Genomic DNA, 19,792 nt, shown 5'->3' with positions numbered 1-19,792 from the left:
CGTCTTGGTCGATGGCCTCTTAACCTTAACGAGAGGAGCCGCTGGCATGCTCCAGTGAACACGAGTGAAGCAGTGATTGCGGTGCGCATGGGCGATACGAACCTTGCTCATGAAGGCACGGTGCCTTGCACGCGATCATCTGCTTTTTTAGCATATTGAACTCCCTATAACGCTTCAATACAAATAACTCTGTTACATGCCTCTTCTGTCCGCTTTCATGGTGGTCGGAGTTTGCACTACTTTTATCGCCAGTAGAAAAGCGCCGATACCCCGCAGGGGCGTCTGCGTCAGCAGGCGTTTGGTGTGTTGCGACACCACGGACCCGAGCACACGAGGGTTGGACCCTCCCGCGTGTAACCGTGCGCGGCTTAGCCGTGTCTGGGGAAAGGGGGATCCTGGGGGTTGAGCCGATGCCGGGTGTGCGGACCTTTAAGGCCCCCTGGCGGAGGCAACACACCTCTTTGGCCTCTGCTTCACATAGACGGCACCCCCGGACTGACCCACCCGGGGGAAATCGGTAGTTGCCTTTTCCTATCTCTCTCTTCCTCTAGTCTTCGTCTTTCTCTCACTTTTCATCTTTCCTGTCTTCTCCTAGCTTCCGCTTACTTCGAATTTTTCCAGGCAGCAAGGGTTAACCTTGTGTGAATAGCCAGCCTAGGTTATATCATATTTGGTTATAGTGGTAATGTACAGCTGGCGTTTGCAGGCCGTGTTTTCACAGGTCCTGCAACGTCCCCTTGTAGGACTCCACGGTGGGTGGCTGGCGTTACTGCCGAAATTACAATCTCTTATGGCTTCTTGTTTCTCCCCCTTACCTGATCGCTCCCTCAAGAGGGGGCGCACCGATGATGTCTTCGAATTTTTTGCCCGTCAAAAAGAAACTTTTCCTCGTTTCCATGTAGTGCACTCCGAAACACCAGACAAACCCGTGCGAACAATATCACCATTCCTCGTGTCCAAGTTTCTTACCCAAGTTTTTGGTACAGGTTATAAAGCATCCAGGATGGCAAGCGGCGATCTCCTCTTGGAACTCCGCAACCAGAAACAGTATGAAAAGCTACCCAATCTAGTTTCATTTGGTGACGCCAAAGTAACCGTAACTCCTCATCGTACAATGAATACCACCCGTGGCGTAGTGTCTGATGATGATCTCTTGGAGCTGACTGAGGCTGAGCTCTTGGAGGGCTTCAGCGAGCAGAACGTCATCAACGTTAGGCGAATTAAGATGAGGCGTGATAATAAGGAAATTCAGACCAAACACCTGATACTTACTTTTGGCACAAGTGTTCTGCCCGAGTCCATCGAGGCCGGCTATATCAAGCTCCGTGTTCGCCCATATGTTCCAAATCCCCTGCGTTGCTTCAAATGCCAGCGTTTCGGTCACAGTTCACAGAGCTGTCGAGGCCGCCAAACCTGCGCGAAATGTAGTGCTCATGAGCACACCTCTGAAACTTGTGAAAACTCTCTCCATTGTGTAAACTGTGAAGGGGAGCACGCTGCATACTCGCGGTCGTGCCCATCGTGGAAGAAAGAAAAGGAAATAGTTACAATTAAAGTAAAAGAAAACATAAGTTTCAAAGAGGCACGCAGGCGGGTATCCTTCCTGCCAAAGCACACCTTTGCCGATGTGGCGCGTCAGGGGGCAGCGCCACAACGGTCTCCGGCGGCTGTTCGACCCACACCCAGTGAGGCGGCAGTGACGCCATCCGCCCCCTCGGCGGCTGCAGCTAACGCTGCTACGCCAACACAGCAGACGGGGCCATCGACCCCGAAGGTGGGCGCAGCCGAGGCTGCCCCAACCTCCCCGGCCCCTTCCAGCGCTGGCAACAGCCGGCGCAGCCAGATCCCTCAGGGAGCCCCATCGACCTCCGGGCTGGTGGGCGCAGGGGTCTTGCCCTCCAAGGCGGGACTCTCTCGGGAAACATCTCGCTCGCAAGAGCACGTGTCCGGCGCCTCACAAGAGGCAATGGACCCTACACCCATCCTCAAGGCGCACCAAACGCCTAAGGAGCGGCGAGGCTCCCTCGAACGCTCCAGAAAGGGTAGAACCCCCGTTACAGGGCCTCGAAAGAGCTCTGTAACCTAAGGCGTCACCTCCGTCTCCGTAAACACAGCATCAAATTTTTCTCCAATATGGATACACAAATAATTCAATGGAATGTCGGAGGTCTTCTTAGGAATCTCGATGATCTACAAGAGCTCATCCACCAACACAATCCAAAAGTGCTGTGTTTACAGGAAACACATTTAAAATCCAGACACGCAAACTTTCTCCGTACGTATGTTACGTTTCGCAAAGATCGCGATGATGCCATCGCATCATCGGGTGGTGTTGCGATTCTCACACATAAAAGTATAGCATGTCAACCTTTACAGCTTCGAACGCCCCTTGAAGCAGTGGCGGTGCGAGTTGTTCTGCTAAACAAACTCATCACTATTTGCTCGCTTTATATACCCCCACATTACAAATTAACTAAACATGAATTTCAGTCCTTTATAGATGAACTGCCAGAACCCTATGTTGTTCTTGGCGACTTCAATGCGCACAGCTCCCTGTGGGGCGACTCTCGTATAGATGCGCGAGGTCGTCTTGTTGAACAGTTCCTTTTTCCTTGTTGTGCGTGCCTTTTGAATAAGAAGGAACCCACATATTACTCTCTAGCAAACAGAACCTTTTCTTCAATCGATCTCAGCATAGTTTCTCCTTCTATACTGCCTGAACTTGAATGGGAAGTTACAAAGAACCCTTACGGAAGCGATCACTTCCCCATACTACTAAGAACACCTCAAGAAAACGAAAATCCACCACAGGCACCTCGGTGGAAGATTGAGACAGCTGATTGGGACAAATTTCGAACTCTTACTGGTATCTCATGGCATAACATCTCCTCGTTAGAAGTTGATGCTGCTGTGGAGTATTTTACAGCCTTTATAATAGATGCCGCATCTAAATGCATATCACAAGTAAATGGCCTCTCGTGCAAACGGCGCGTCCCGTGGTGGACCGACGATTGTAGGATCGCACGTAAAAAACAGAACAAAGCGTGGGGTTTGCTACGCGCTTCTCCCACTGCAGAAAATCTTATCAACTTTAAAAAAGTAAAATCCGAAGGCAGGCGAACCCGCCGACAGGCTAGAAGAGAAAGCTGGCACAACTTTTTATCGGGCATCAACTCGTACACAGATGAGGCGAAAGTCTGGAACAGGGTTAGTAGGATAAGAGGGCGACAAACATACTCCCACCCTTTGGTAAACACACAAGGCGAAACTCTGCAAGACCAGGCAGATTAACTTGGGGAGCACTTTGAGCGTGTGTCGAGCTCAATCAATTATTCCCAGTCCTTTCTTAAACATAAAGAAATAATAGAACGTAAGCCAATCATACGAAAATCCAGGCAGAATGAACCGTATAACCGGCCTTTTAGTATTGCCGAGTTGAAAGCTGCCTTGAACACATGCAAAAGCACTGCACCGGGACCTGACAGAGTCATGTATGACATGATCAGAAACCTACATACTGACACACAAGTTACACTACTTACACTATACAACACTATTTGGGCTTCCGGATACCTCCCATCCGCATGGAAAGAAGCGATTGTAGTCCCTGTTTTGAAGCACGGAAAAGACCCCTCCTTGGCGGCAAGTTACCGTCCGATAGCTCTAACTAATTGTCTGTGTAAGCTTTTTGAAAAAAATGATAAATCGCAGACTAATACATTTCCTCGAGGTCAACAATATGCTCGATCCTTATCAGTGTGGATTCCGAGAAGGGCGGTCGACGACCGATTATCTTGTGCGCATAGAAAGAAATATCCGCGATGCCTTTATACATAAACAGTCTTTCCTATCGATATTCCTCGATATGGAGAAGGCATATGACACGGCATGGCGTTACGGTATCTTGCGAGACCTGTCGGAAATTGGCATCCGTGGAAATATGCTGAACACAATTGATAGCTATTTGTCAAATCGTACCTTCCGAGTTAAAGTCGGCAATGCACTGTCACGTCCCTTTACGCAGGAAACTGGTGTACCCCAGGGAGGCGTGCTCAGCTGCACTCTCTTTATCGTTAAGATGAACACGCTACGTGCTTCACTACCACCTGCCATTTTTTATTCCGTATACGTAGACGATATACAAATAGGCTTCAAATCCTGCAATCTCACAGTATGCGAAAGACAGGTACAGCAGGGCTTGAACAAGGTTTCCAAGTGGGCAGACGAAAACGGATTTAAGGTCAACCCCCACAAAAGTTCTTGTGTTCTCTTCACAAGAAAGAGAGGCCTGGTCCCAGATCCTTGTGTAGAACTGGGCGGACAACAAATCCCTGTCAACAAAGAGCACAAATTCCTTGGTGTTATTCTTGACTCCAGGCTCACTTTCATATCTCACATAAAACATCTTAAAGAAAAATGTCTTAGAACAATGAACTTACTTAAAATCCTATCCCACAAAACGTGGGGTAGCGACAGACAGTGTTTATTGAATATATACAGGAGCCTAGTTCGATCACGGTTAGATTATGGTGCCGTAGTATATCACTCTGCCGCACCGAGCGCTCTTAAGATGTTAGACTCCGTTCACCATCTGGGTATCCGTCTGGCCACTGGCGCATTTAGGACAAGCCCTGTTGAAAGCCTATATGTAGAGTCAGATGAGTGGCCACTCCATCTTCAGAGAACAAACATCAGCTTAACGTATTTTCTCAAGGTTCGCTCTAATAAGGAACATCCGTGTTTCACAATCGCTAACGACTTGACGTGTGAAACACTTTTTCATAACAGACCCTCTATGAGACTTCCTTTTTCACTGCGTGCAAGAGAACTTAGCACGGAAATGGATGTCCCAGTTCTCGAACAACGCCTAATGCCTCCAGCTAAGCTAGTACCGCCCTGGGAGTGGCAGCTGATAGAGTGTGACACATCCTTTGTAGAGGTCACTAAACATGCGCCAGAGACACATATCAAAATGCATTTCTTGGAGCTCCAGTACAAGTACTCGTGCACAGAGTTTTACACAGACGCTTCTAAGTCGCATGCCGGGGTGTCCTACGCAGCCATTGGTCCGTCCTTCTCGGAATCCGGTGTACTGCACCCTGAAACAAGTATATTTACGGCTGAGGCCCATGCACTATTGTCGGCTGTGAAACATATAAGAAAATCAAATATTCAAAAAACAATTTTATTTACAGACTCCCTAAGCGTCGTGAAAGCCTTGAAGTCACTCTGTAAACACAGAAACCCCGTAATTACTGAGCTCTATTCTATTCTCTGTAGAGCGTATATGTCTAACCAGCATGTCATTATATGCTGGGTGCCTGGACATAGGGGCATCGAGGGTAACGTTCTAGCAGACCAGATGGCCACATCAATTTCCTTGCATACAGTTAATCCTGCTGCTTCGGTCCCTGTCACAGACCTCAAGCCTTTTTTAAGAAGGAAACTGCGAAATCACTGGCAACGTATGTGGGACGCAGAAGTAAATAACAAACTGCACGTGATAAAACCACAGTTAGGTTCTTGGCCCACCGTAACAAAATCACGGCGAACAAATGTCCTATTCTGTCGCCTCAGAATAGGACACACATTTGGCACGCATAACTTTCTACTCACTGAAAATGATCCTCCAACTTGCGGTAGATGCGGGGAGAGGCTGACCATCCTCCACGTCCTCCTGGAGTGTGGGGCAGCCGAATCTGAGAGAAAGAAGCATTTTCCCCTAGCATACCGGCAGCAGATCCCCCTTCATCCCGCAATGTTACTCGGCCCAGAACCGCTATTTGATACCAACGCAGTCCTAAGTTTCCTGAAAGATGTTGTCCTGCATGTTATTAGCCCCACATGTTCATAGCGGGTCCTCTCTTCAGAGGATACCGCTGTGATAGCTCTTTCGTATAGCACGCGCCTCTAGGCCCTTGTGTTTCAAGGGCTCTGGCGAGGCAGCAGTGCTCCAAGTAATTTTACTATCTTATACATTTTCCATTTTGCATCATTCTCCTACGACGGATTTTAATGGTCATAGTATTAGTCATTAATCATCGCCATAATTTTATAGCATGTAGATTTTACGCACTTTACACCGACTATTTTTAGGCCACTTTGCAGCCAAGTCACATCCTCCATAATACATCGCCAACATTAACACCTATCATGGCGCTCTTTGGCCAAACCTGGCCCTTGCGCCACTAAACACCACACATCATCAAAAGCGCCGATGCTAAGTTTGCTTGCTTTTGCGCAAGCGAGGTAAGGCGTGCGTTCTTCGCCCAACGAAAACTACTATACGAGACAGAGGTGCTATACGAGACAGAGTGGGCTGTTCATTCATCTCGAATAGCCGAAGTTTAGCGCTTAGAGAAGACAAGGACAAGAGTATTCTATACTCTATTCTATACAAAAAGCATTCTATGCGAATACTCTTTCGTTTCAGCACTACTATACACGTGGTACTGTATATCTTAAGCTTTCGCCGACTACAGAATGGTTCGCCTATTCGTTTACATTGACATTCATCGTCGATGGTTCTTTACTTTTTTTTAATGCCACATATTAGAGGTGAACCTCGCGCAAGAAAAATTATGCAGAAACTCCAGTGCAGTTTTCTAAGTACGCGTATAACCCTAAATTTCGATTCGCCCACCCACAAATTTCAAGTTCGCCCACCCCAAGATGTCGAATTCACCACATTTAAGTTATCGCATCCTCAAATTTCAGGTTGGCCCAACCTCGAATTTCAGTTGCACCACCCCTAAATTTCAATTTGGCCCACCCCCAAGTTTTAAGTTCGCTTACACCCAAATTTCAAGTTGGCCTACACTCAAATTTAAGTTGGCCAAGCCCTAAATTTTATTTGCCCCAGCCCAAAATTTTTACTTGGCCCACCCCTAAAACACAGATGGGCCACCCGCATATTTTAAGTTGGCCCACCCCTACTATGAGTTCCCCTGGGCATATTTGATGGAGCCCTATGTATATATAGATATGCAGAAATCAGATTGTACCGGTATTCTCTCCGACCCTTTTTATTGATTTATTTTTGTTTCAGTTGTTCCTTAACTCTTATAACGCAACCACTCATCGACATTTACATTAATATAACAATTAAGTAGCCTAACTACTCAAATTATACATTTTTTCTACAGATGTAAGGCATTACACTTTTCGTGCGACAAAGAGATTTTGCTGGGATACTTGGCAAAGAGTGCTCGCGCATTAAAAGTTGGGCCGATACCGAAAGCAGTGCTGTCTAAAATGTGAGCCTACAATGCAGGTCGTACAGAATAGCACACCATTTCAAAGCGCTCGCTGTCACCTCGAAATGATGTAAGAAAGTGGCACGTGATGGACGCACTAAGCGTTTCAACGAGCGTCTTTGGCAAGAGAGGCGCTTGTGTGTAGTAAACCGCGTATGTATGTTAGGAATGACAGAGAAGGTGCGAGAACTGCGAGGCAAAATTTCATTGAAGGTATTATGCATAGACGCGACGTCCTGAAGCACATGAATGAAACATGGGACGGTCACAAGAACTTGATGGCATGGCCTTTCTAAATGCTTTATGAATTAGTACACTCTAGCCGAGCAATGGATTGATTTTTCAAGCGCTAAATGTCTTCTTGCCTAAAAGGTAATGAGAAAAAATAAAAAAAAAAATCCCGTGTGTCCTTAGCTATCGCCTAAGAGACCCGAAGGCGATAGCCTTGTAAAGCCTACTGTAATTCACGTAAATCCACCTTAATCCTTCTAAATACACCTTAGTCCACCCCAATCCACCTTCACCTACGTTAATCGTCTATAAGGCAGCTTAATCCACCCTAATTCACATTTATTCCCCTTAATAGATATTAATTCTTCCTAATCCACTTTAATCTGCATCATCCTTAATCCACATTAACAAATTTTAATCACCATAATCCACCTTACTCTCCCTAATTTGCCTTCATCCACCTTAATCCACCTTAATCCTCCTTTATCCACCCTAATCCAGCTTAATCCAATCACACATCAATCATTTATTAACTTTGCTAATCATTAACCATTCCTTATACACGGCTGGACATGTTTTGGTGCGCTTCTGGCTTTCTGTGTATCACGTGATATCTTCAGTGCTTCACAACGCTACCTTGAAACATAAAAATGTAAGGCTTTCGCCTTCAAAATTGCGGCCTAATACGATGAGAACAGGCATGCTCTGCCAAAAGACAGGGGTGCGATCGCAACATAGATCACGCATTTATTTGTAGCATTACAGGCCGATTCCACCAACTTTGGGTGAAGTGGGTGTAGAAATTGAAAACTCGGGATGTGTTTGGTTTGTAATCACGATTGCGCGCAGTATGCTCTGATTCGCAAAGTCGATACGAGGCATAGAAAGGCTAATTTGATGTCAAAGTTTTCATTGTCATCCATGACGCACATGTGCGCAGTTCTTGAGACATCACAAATGAAGTTCGCAAGCGCGTACTTAAGGGTCGGCGGTACTAAGTTTAGGCCTACATATTTTTGTAGTAATAAACGACAATTTCTTTACTCTGATTCACTCTGCAGAAATGTAGCAAGAAAAAAAAAAAACAGACGCGCCGGAGGGAAAGTTCCGTGTTGTGGATGCAAGCCGTTACAAATTATGGCCCGAATTATCTTCTTTTTGTCGCGCATGTCAGTTGTAGCTGGAGCTTTATAGAGGGCTCTTCTTGGTCGTAGGTGGCATCGTGTTAGTTTCGAAACGCTTAGAGTTATTACCTACCCCGCGCTAAAGCTGACCGGAGCATGAACACATACGACGGTGTCCTAACTTACAGGCGTTGACGCACGGAAAGGAACTGCTGTTGGTTAGTAGTAAAAGCTTCCTGGCAGCTGGGGGGGGGGGGGGGGGCTCGGAACGCGGACGGGATGAGCAGCATCGCCAGTGATGCAGCTAGCGTCGCTCCTCAATAATTCACGAGATTGAGCATGAACATCGCCGACTTCAGGGTCCTACCGTCAACGAAATTTTTATTTATTTATTTGTTTGTTTCCTTTCAGTGCTGCTACACCCATGCGAGAGCCTGACAGTAGGGCAAAACTGTTTATATGAATTGATGTAAGCACGCAGCATTTAAGTACAAGGCATGGTGAAAGAACAACCTGGCAGGAGGGTTAAATTAAAAAGGGAAAACATTACGAAAGATAAACAAAATAATACAAGAAAGACGCGGACTTTGGGAATGTTAATGCATGTTTCCATATGACAGGTACCAGCGCAATACTCGAAAAGTGGACGTCGGCAAAGAGGTGTGCAACTAGTTACGCATGTAATAGAAAAGAACGGAAAGATTGTACGTAACGCGTCAAAATGTATTACGGTTGTGTAAATAGGTGCATTGATTACATCCGACGCTTAAAATATAATACAAAGATAAGGAAAATATCTGAGGAGGAAACATGGGAGAGGAAATGGTGCGGAACATGGCACTTACAGCAATTATCCTAAAGTTAAAATAAAGGAATAAATATTTATTGTGGTAACGGAGCATGACATATATCCACACAACGGCAACTAACGAGGCAAACTAGTTAAAAAAAGGGGGATGCGAAATTAACAAAATATGAAAATTTCTGCAGATTCATGCGATGGCGAATGATTTTAATTACGCACCACTCCTTCTACTTGTTAGGTAAGTTATACTAACAATTCCATGTTGGGTATAGGCGCCTAAGTCGGTTTTATTCAGCTTCTGCCAGAGGCAACAAAGAATATTTAAACATGTCGTTCCCCCTGGTGTATTCTGTAAAAGCCTACGGATGTTTTCTGTTTTCAGAACATCAGATAATATAACGTCCCTGAACACCTCTATCGTATAATTATTTCGTAGTAGCTTAAATATAACTTCAGCAGCGCATGTTTTGCTCCGTTAAATTACGAACGCTATATACAGAGCAAAGCATGCGCAATACTAATTTAAAATTTGTGCGGTGAGCCTGCGTGCCTATATTACATATATGTTATTATTACTATATATAATATAATAATATAATGTGCTTATTATCATAATATATTATGATATAATATATTTACAGTGCTATAATTTAATCATATATTGTATTTATATCTATTTCATATTTATTGTGAATGAAACATTTTGACTTTTAATTATGGAGTTTAACGTGCCAAAAGCACTTTCTGATAATGAGGCACGCTGCAGTGGAGGACTCCGAAAACTTCGACCACCCGGTGTTCTTCAACGTGCACCTAAATCTATGTGCACGGGTGTTTTCACATTTCGCCCCCATAGAAATGCGGCCACGGCGGCCGCATTTCGTTGGGGGCGCCCAGCACCAAATGCCACTGAGCAACCACTACATGGGCTAGCAGTTTCGTCGGCCCTATAAACTTGTAAACACTCGCTTACTGACTAAATTAACAAGTACGGGGTCACACGCGCACCGGTAAACACGAGCGCCTCTCACTCGATGACCGCGGACACTCGCTGTCGACACGCTGGAGTGAGGAAGCGCGTGCAGCAGCAGCAGCGAGAGAATGGACCTTCGGGCTGCCTCTCGCTTCAAACACGAAGTAGGCGTCGAAAGCACAGCACATAGGAAGCTGCGAGCACTCGGCGAACTTCGTCCGCATCGCAGATCGCTTTTAAGATACGGCGCCCGCGCGGAGTTGCCGTACGCACCAGCCACCGCGCATGCGCCGTCAGCCGGACAGTACAACAGCGCAGGCGCCGACAGCGTGAATGCGGCTCGACCATTCGCAATATTTCTAGTAAACGTTGTTCACAAATGTACGCGAATCTGACCAACTGACTCTGACCGACCAATCTGACCAAACAAGGAACGTGAAATAAGGCGTCGCAGTTCCTACGAGGAGCAGGGTCGCTGCGCGCCTCTTCCTAGCCCTTTTTTGCTCACCATGACAATTTTCTAATGGTCCAAATGTTTTGCAACCTGCACATTACATAATAAAGCGGCCAGAGGGAACACGTATATTGAAGCGTCAAGCGGTACGTGTGACATCATAAATTAGAAGAAAAAGGGGTGAATAGATTATTGTTCCAGTGTGGACATGTGGAACTCATGCATCATGTAATTTAAAATATATGTCTGAGAGACGTAAGCCATAATATCCCTATACAGGAACAGAAGCTTTCGAGCAATGAATACAAAAACACACATCACGTTGTACTGAGCAATGGAAGTATTTCGGAGGATGGAGCGGACAAAGCTCTGAACGAGCTTTGTAAAATTGTTTACACCGTAATAAATTAGAACCATCGCAAATTTTAGGCATTGGTGAACCTCGGCTAGCTTGGAGAAGAAAATGTCTAAAGTAATGATAGACGACAGACAGCCTGATATCGGGAGTTCTCATATATCGGCCAGGAAAGTTAGCATTAGCTTACTGTTTTGACTTTCTGGCCAAAGAGCGAGTGTGCTACCTCTCTGTTGTTATTATACGTCTTCCAGGAATGTTGGATTCCGCAAACTGTTTTCTGTGTCTGTACGAGGCCAGCGCCCTCATCTAAATAGCAAATGTACACCGGCATGCTCCCGCTTTGTGAACTCAATGAAACAATAAATCGTCCCGCCCAGTAATCTGGCAGTCGTAATCAAAGAGAAATAAAACAATTCCAAAACCTCTTTGAGTAAAATATAACTGCGAAAGTAACGTGGAATAAAAATTGAAGAAGAATCAAATATATCAAGACAAAAAGTGAACAAGAAGGTTCGGAATCGACAACTGACACGGTCGTGTAGGTGGGTCAACAATGCCTGTTATCTGGCAGTAGCGCCTCACTTCCCCGTACTCGGTTCAATATATTCACGTGGGCGTGTTTTCCTCTTGTGTGCACTTTTGCTGCTGCAGCAAGCTTGTTTAGCATTGTGAGAGGTACAGGCGAAGTGTGTCATGTAACGTCAAGCGGTCTGCTGCATGCTGTTTGCTTCAGGACGCTGTTCATTGCTTTCCAAAACAATTCTGGGTGATCTAGGAACTATGTTTGTGTGCCTAAGCGACGAAGCAACAAAGCAACGAGTACGACGCCTTTCATGGAAGGCATGGTCTGTGCCCTGCCTGAAGAAATATGTGCACCATCCACCGAGATGCTTCCCCTATGATCTTCGCGAATTGCGTACGGTCCTGGACGTACTTGTTACACCGCCTTTATTATTGTTTGTTTCATAGGCTCCGCCGTGCTTGTTTGTTGGAGGCCGCTGCATTGCGATGAGACTCATTTGCATATGCCGTCGTGATTGCCGCCCATTGCATTGTTGCAAAAGACGGTCATCAGAGGGGAAAGCACTTCTCTCTTTTTTTTTCTTTTTTGTTCCACGCTCGTTCGCAGTTGTGCAGGAAAAGCAACGACCGAAGGCATTTTTTCGTTTATGCGAGTGCACTGCAAAACACGACATCCTTTCCTATTAGAATGCGCATTTTGATACTTTATGGGTAACTGTTGGTCCTTATTAAAAACAAGAAACAATGTGCACTGAAGTTTGCATGTTCTCTTATACTTTTCGTGAGGCCAAAAGTGGATATAAATGAACACCAAATGCATATGATGGTGCAATGGGCCCAACCACGGCGCCAGATGGGGCGTTAGTCATTGTAAGATGGCGCCTGACGTTGACGTTATATACGTAAATTCTGCGTGTGTTCCATGTATATGCATGTACTTGTATGTTTCTCGTACAATAGTGTCATATATGTACACCAAAACAATGTACTTAAACAGCTTCACGTAAAACCAAAATACGTCCATGATTATTCAAACGGAATTCCTGGAAAGAGAGAAAGAGAGAAAGCAAGGCAAGGCAAGTGGAACATAAGCTAAAGAACATTGACAGATACTTATACCAAATAAAGAAGCGCATGCGTCACTGGATCGGCTATGACTCTCTCTCTCTCTCTCTCTCTCTGTCTCTTCCGGCTGTTACAGACTAATCTGCACTCTTACATAAAATGGACCACGGCGCTCATTTGCCGCTCTCTTACTGCAGCATACCAATGCTTTCTCACCGAGCCGTCACCATGGCGCATGCCCCCAGGCGCTAATATATTCCCTCCGAATAATCAGATATCGTGCCGAAAGAGTGAAAGGGACTGTTTGCGCAAACAAGAAACCCAAGGAGCGGAACATGAAAAAGACTTTTACAAAGCCGAATCCGGTACGCTGCGTCGAATAGAAAAGCGCCTTCATTCTGTACCGTTTTCTTTGCACGCCATGGTGCCGTTTAGTCTTCTTTTTTTTTTATTGGCTTGTTTGCGCAATTTCAGCTTTTTGAGATTATTTCGCTTGTCGTGTCATCAGACCCCCCCCCCCCCCCCCCCCTTCAGTGTCTATATATAATTCCGACGCAAACTCCATTCACAAAGATTGCGTGCGTAAGAGCTATTTGTCACTGTGCGGCTTATCTTTGAATACTGTGTTTTCCCTTGGGATTACGCAGAAGCACGTATTATACATGAACTGATAATGAGCGAAAAAATGTTTATTCATACTGATGAAAAGAAACGTGTTAAGGTCTCCCACGCAGACATATTTCATAGGAAAAACTCCGCATACACAGAGAGAGGAAAGGCACAGTGAGCCAAGAGGGCCGCAGCATGCACGTTGACTCTTCTGCAGGAAGTGTGGAGGAAAGAGCACGAAGAGATAAAGAAGATGACAGGATTCACTTCAGGCACTTCGAGATGGGACCCTCCGCTTGCACTCGATAACAAAGAATGTCGAAGCTTTCGGAACGTGGCTGCCAGGTATGTCCCTAAGTAAGACAACTAACGGAAAGAAAGTGAGCATGTCATATTCAGAGGAAATGACGTGGAAAAAGAAATAAAATATCTTCTGGTGCATTCTGTTCCAAACGCACGACCTGATTATGAGGCACGCCATAGTGGGGCAGTGAGTGAAAACTTTATTCTAAATGTCCGGCAATTTGGGCGGGGTGAGGTCGTAAGCACCCCAGCCTAGGTGACGAACTCGAGTCCTTGGACACGTACGGCTTCCTCGGCGTGCCGAACGACCGAGACTCCAGATTAATTTCGACGCCTGCGGTACCTTAGCGTGATCCGAAGCGAGGGTCACGGTCTTTTTTTTGCATTTCGGCCCCATAGAGATGCGGCAGCCATGGCCGGGATCTGATCTTGCGACCTCTTGCTAAGCAGTGCAGCGCAAAAGCAACTAAGGAACCACGGAGGGGATGTCACATTGTAAATCCCAGGAACATCGCAAGGCTGAGCTACGTTTAAACTTTCTCTACTCTATTCAGACCTCACAAAGCGGCACCCAGCGAGCACAATACATGTTTCAGCATTATCATCCTTCTGCACCAATTGATTACAAACATAAAATTCCAGAATTCAAATGTAGGATAACCACTTTTGCTAGCTTTTGCTAGTAAGGATGAGCTATCTTAAGAGCTGGTGAGAAGGCCAACTCTGAAGAATCGCTATTGACTTGTTTAATTGCCCTCAATGCTATCCTGTTACGCGATACTAAGCGCGCTAAATCTTTTCAGTTGCTTCCCAGTTGTGCCATTTCCTCGCCTTTTGTTCTACTTCTTTCTCTCTCTCTTTGTCGAATTTCATTTTTTTACGTCAGATGCTCTAGCCTTGGTAGTTTCGTAAATTCTTTCTTCTGGGCTTATTTTGCAAAGTGCTTACGTTGTGTTCTATTTTTTACGCAAAACGCGCTGAACGAGTAAATCTGCTTGCGTTTCTTTTACTGCGCCCTCTCTGTGCGCTATGTGTAAACCTGTGACTGATTGCACTCTAAATCATTATGTATTTAACCCCAGGTCATGTTTTCCTGCTTTAATTTACTACGCTACTTCTGCGAAGGCCATCTCTTTTTGAACTTACGCTGGCATCCCTGCTCAGCGAGGAATGATTCGTTTTTCAATGTATGGCGCCAGCCCTACTTGTACGAGCACAGCGGCAAGTGGACACAGCATATGCAATCACGCGGCGGCTTTATAATTAACATTCAATATTTGACTAGTTTCCGGTTCTGAAACAATTTGTCGAATCGCACACATATGTAATTATGCGTCCCTCGCAGTTTAACCACTTTCTATTGCCTTGACTAGAAACGAGAACTCTGCAGACGTTTGTTTTGCCATGAGAAGGAAATGAAGTAGCATAAAACCTAACCTTGCCTCACCTAACCAACGCTGTCTGTGACCACGGATACCAATTTCGCAGAAACGCCCAGTGGTATGTTTGCGTTATGGTGCATTCCCAGTGATACACAAGCACAATAATGGATACACTATCGCATAAGCGGCTCGTCTACATGTGACTAACTAGGTAGTTTTAATTTGACGTGCGCAGAAGTTTCGCGAACGTAAACGTGAGACTTCTACGTGCGCTACGTGCCACACCCATGGGACGCTTATAGTTACGTATACGCAAGAGCCTGCTGGTGTAGGCCTGTCAAATGTTTACATCGCTCTTTCGGTGTGGCCTACTGGCACCTTCTGCCGGCATGCGGGAACGCTACTCCAGCCAAGTTCGTTCAAAACGAGCCGTAATCGGAGCCAAGGCGTATTTCTCGCTTTTCGCGAACTGGGCGTCCATGCTATAGATGTTGACCCGTTCACTGCTTGCTAAATAGCTCGCAAAGCACGTCACGTATACGTGGGCCAAGCAACGCAAGGGCAGAGATTTCACGTACGAACGTCGGACACGACGGCCACCCATGCGTTTGGCGCATGCGCATTTAGATGCGCCCAAGTTTTTCACGCACGTAGCGTTTGTGCCTACGTGGAACTAAAGCTGTCTACTATCGCAACAAAGCTTAAGCAGAAACAATAAACAAATCCCCGTTATCGCGAAATAATTTTGATGCGCATAACTCTTGTGCCGTTCCTTATGTATGCAGCGTCCCATTTTGGAAACTAGACATTATTTTTAGGCAATTTAGTGGTGACAGGCGCAGGTCCACTGTGAACGATGCGGCACGTCCCATGCTCGGATCATTGCGAATAACCTGATCGGACGGCGCTCAACAACACATGCGGTCTACATTTTTGTGCGACGCATCCCACAAGGCTACCCCTGCTGTGGAGCAGCAACAGCAAAACAGAAAGCTACAAAGCAACTCGCATAGCTGATGCAGGGAGCCTAAATAAATACCAGATGGTGGCTCCCGAGGCAGGCGTAACGAGGGATGCCGCCAGCGGCGCTACCGGCGTCGCACCTCGATGGCACACAAGACGAGACCGAGCGAATAGCGGGCTGGGTACGTAGCTTGAAGTTTATTGTCCGTTCCACATAGGCCACTATATGGCACCAGGGTGTGGCGGGCGCATAGGTGCTCTAAGGAGCCTACATAGAAGCTTAGCGCGCTTGCATGTAAGCTCTCTAAACTGCTCAGTAAAAAAAATGGAGGACGCTTGAGCTGCTTATTTAAGAGCGGAGCGCGACGGCATTCACAGATCCCTGACTGCTTCTCGCGCTTCCAGGCAACTGCAGTTTAGCTTATGTAACCACACTGCTTATCGGGAAACGCTGGCGGCGAACGCTATGCACGAAGGAAAGCTTTCCGGCAGAAACGCGGCCTCTTGCGTGGGCCGCGGATGCCCGGAGGCGAGCGCCACCTGGATGCATGGTGTTGCAAATAACTGGGCGCACCGCTCTATGAACGGTAGAAATGCTGGACACGGGGCTCGTTTTTGAGTTTCCGTGTAACAGAATTACGTTTTTTCGTATATTCCAATTACACTCCGATGCTATATGTCTGTAGGTTGTGCGTAAGTCGTACTCTACGATTTCTCTGACGCATTTTACTCTGAGAAATTCCACTACTTCGGTAAAGTCTCTGGGCTACACTGAGCGCCTGCGTGGTTTGGTATGCGTTGTTCGGAATAATTTGTTACAAGTTTCGCTTGCCTTTGTTAAGAGTGTAATTTAACTTGGTCGCAGATATGTGTCACCCCGTTCATAGCTTGTAGCGCTGTTGCTTAAACGGGAACTTGGACGTAAGCAGAAAAAGGTGTTCGTGTGCATTTCTGTAACTTTTTTTTCACTTTTTTTCTGTTTTCGCCGTGATCGATACGCTTATGTTAATACAATAAAGGCTTGATTTGACACCGTTAAGGTAATTCAGTGCGCTTTATTTTTCGCCCCTTTTCCTAATATATTCAAATAGTCAGTTCTTTGTGTCGCCAAACTTCTTGTGTGAAGTAATCAACGAAACGGCTTTAATTATGGCTCCTTTTTAAACAACACACATAGCAATAAAAGCGCACGAGCACCAAAATAAAGCAGTCCGCTTCCTTTTACTTGTCGTACTGATGTTTTCATATCAGGCCTAGATACATGTTCCGGAAGTTCACTGTAAACAAGACATTTCGTTTTTTCCTCTTGCTCTGCGCTCGTGTGGCTTATCTCTTAGCTCATTGGCAGCTCCATATGCACGAAAGCGCTTGAGCATTTACCATTTCAATATCGTTCTTGTTATCGTGGGAGCTCTCTTAATATCGCACAATATTACTCAATTTCAAAAGGCGCTTTCCCATCTTATACTGGTTTTTGTTCATACGGCAATGGGGAAAGACGGCCGCCTATTGCGTGCACTCTTGAGTTCGTTTTGTTGTCAGCGGAGTCTATGTGTCTGCTACACGCCACTTGATTTAATAGAGCGCTTTCACCGTAGTGACAGCAGTACAGCTGATTGCGCTTCTCCATAAAAATGTGCCCCAGATTTTTTTTATGACTGCCGAAAAGTACGATATTTTAGGGAACACTCAACAGGAACATTAGGTTCAGCTGCATTATTACACTTCTATGATAGCAACCTGGTACTTTATACCTTGATTGAAAGCTCAGTTGTCCAGAAAAACGCAAGCAAAAACGAAAATGCGCGTGTCTACAGGGTCTGGGAAGTTCTGGCGCCAGCTCGTTGTGACGTTACCGATATCAGTGTCGTGTACTCAGGTCTAGATATTTTTTTATCGGTACTGAAACAATAGACTGTAGTTCTATTGCTACAGCAAATGTTTACACGACAAAATTTCATAACTATTCTTGTGCCAAATAGGTCTAAATACCGCACCATGCCTTCAGATTTGTGTTGCAATGTACTGGTCATGCTAACGTTTCGGATCAAAACTAATACGAACTGGCAGATTGGTCGCAATTATCTCTTTATGTAATCAATGCCTTGCCGCGCCCTTACTCAGCAAGATTAATCTAGGACTGCTCTTCATTTCTTTTTGAGGAACCTACATGACTCCACCTGCCAGTGTAACGTCACGCCGTTGATTAGATCAAGTTGGTGAGCACGGACATTTCATGTTAACACAAAAGGCTGTAGGATTCACTTACGATGTATTCAGACTCATATAGGAAGCGTTGCGGCCATGACGATATGTTCACTCGAAAGCGAAGGTGGCTCATTTTCGGATGGATGTTCTCCGTATTCGAGAGTGCACAAGTAATCGGGTTTTGCGTGAGAAATTGCCGTTCATACAGCCGTAGCACCCTTCCTCTTCGTTGGTATCCTTGCCATTTTGTTTTCCTAGTGTTTCTTGGCTTCAAGGAAAGAGTTTTCTTTTTGTTGTTGTTGACGAGAGCAGGACAAAAAGCGTGTGGCCTCTAAACGGGGACTAGGTTTCCGCAGAAGAAAAGCTTTTTCTTGAAGATCGCTTATCTCCGCTGTGTTGGCCATCCTGTAAGATGAAAGCGAGTTCAAATACTCAACCCAATTTGGCAACGGTGGTAATGTAAGATCAAAAAGAGCTTGTCACAGTTACTGCACGGTCACTGAAATGAAAGAAAAGGAACAGATTGTCATGTAACCGTCCCACCACACAGAAAAAAAAAGATGATACAGGTGTTTTAAAAATAAAGAAAACTGGCTGGAAAGGATAAAGAAGACCTACTAAAAGACGGAAATGCTGTGCCTAAATTTGCTGCATGCTTTCGCAGACTTCAGGATTTTATTCCCGATATACATCTGTTAACAGGAAAGATCACTAGGTCTGGCTTCGGCTGGAGCGACTACCACTGGCCGGCGAGTTGTCACCTTGCCAACATTAATTTCCTTGGTACTTGAAATCAATGTTTAAATATTGTCTCTCGTATGCCTGGCTTCATTGTCTGTTGACTTTTGAAGCATAAATATTGTCTGACACTATCGCTACAAAGCTCGTGCTGAAACCTTTGACCTACTTTAGGACGTCTATGAGCATTTCAGCTATTTCACCTCAATGCAGTTCGATTATAACGATTCGGCGCGTATTGTTCGTTTACACCTACTTTGATGCTGAAAGCCATGGTGCTCACTTAGCTTAGCTCAATTGCAATAATCTCCAGTAATAACCATAAGGCACGCGTCACTTGCTTATATAACTGCTAGCTGTGCTGTAGAAAGCTGACTGGGAATTTGTTTACTTTTCGAGTGCATGTGATGGAACATCTGAACACCTGAACGTGGCGCTGTTTTTCTTTCGGAGCTTCTTTCCGGGACACGTTTGTTTTGTTTGTTTATTTGTTTGCTTGTTTGTTTGTTTGTTTGTTTGCAGCTTCACAACCGCAATGGAAACCTGGTTCCGACGTCAGCTTCCGTTTGTGGTATGACACGTTTCCGCCGAACTACAACGGGCCGGATTTTCCTACAACCCTTGTTAGAATGCAATGCTGCGTATTTCTTACTAAGGGCGTCGTTTGCACGACTCAACATACAAGCAAAACTTCAACAAGGTAGCTTTCCGGTCGCCATAGGTACACGCACTTCCGGGCCCAGGCTGTAAGCGAAAACTTTTCGTTATTGGAAGTAACGTACAGAGTACTTGCATTGAAGA

This window comes from Dermacentor andersoni, chromosome 7 (genome assembly GCF_023375885.2).
Source record: "Dermacentor andersoni chromosome 7, qqDerAnde1_hic_scaffold, whole genome shotgun sequence".
In the NCBI taxonomy this organism is placed as follows: Eukaryota; Metazoa; Arthropoda; class Arachnida; order Ixodida; family Ixodidae; genus Dermacentor; species Dermacentor andersoni.
The sequence above is the reverse complement of the archived record's forward strand: the minus strand, read 5'-3'. Positions refer to the sequence as shown.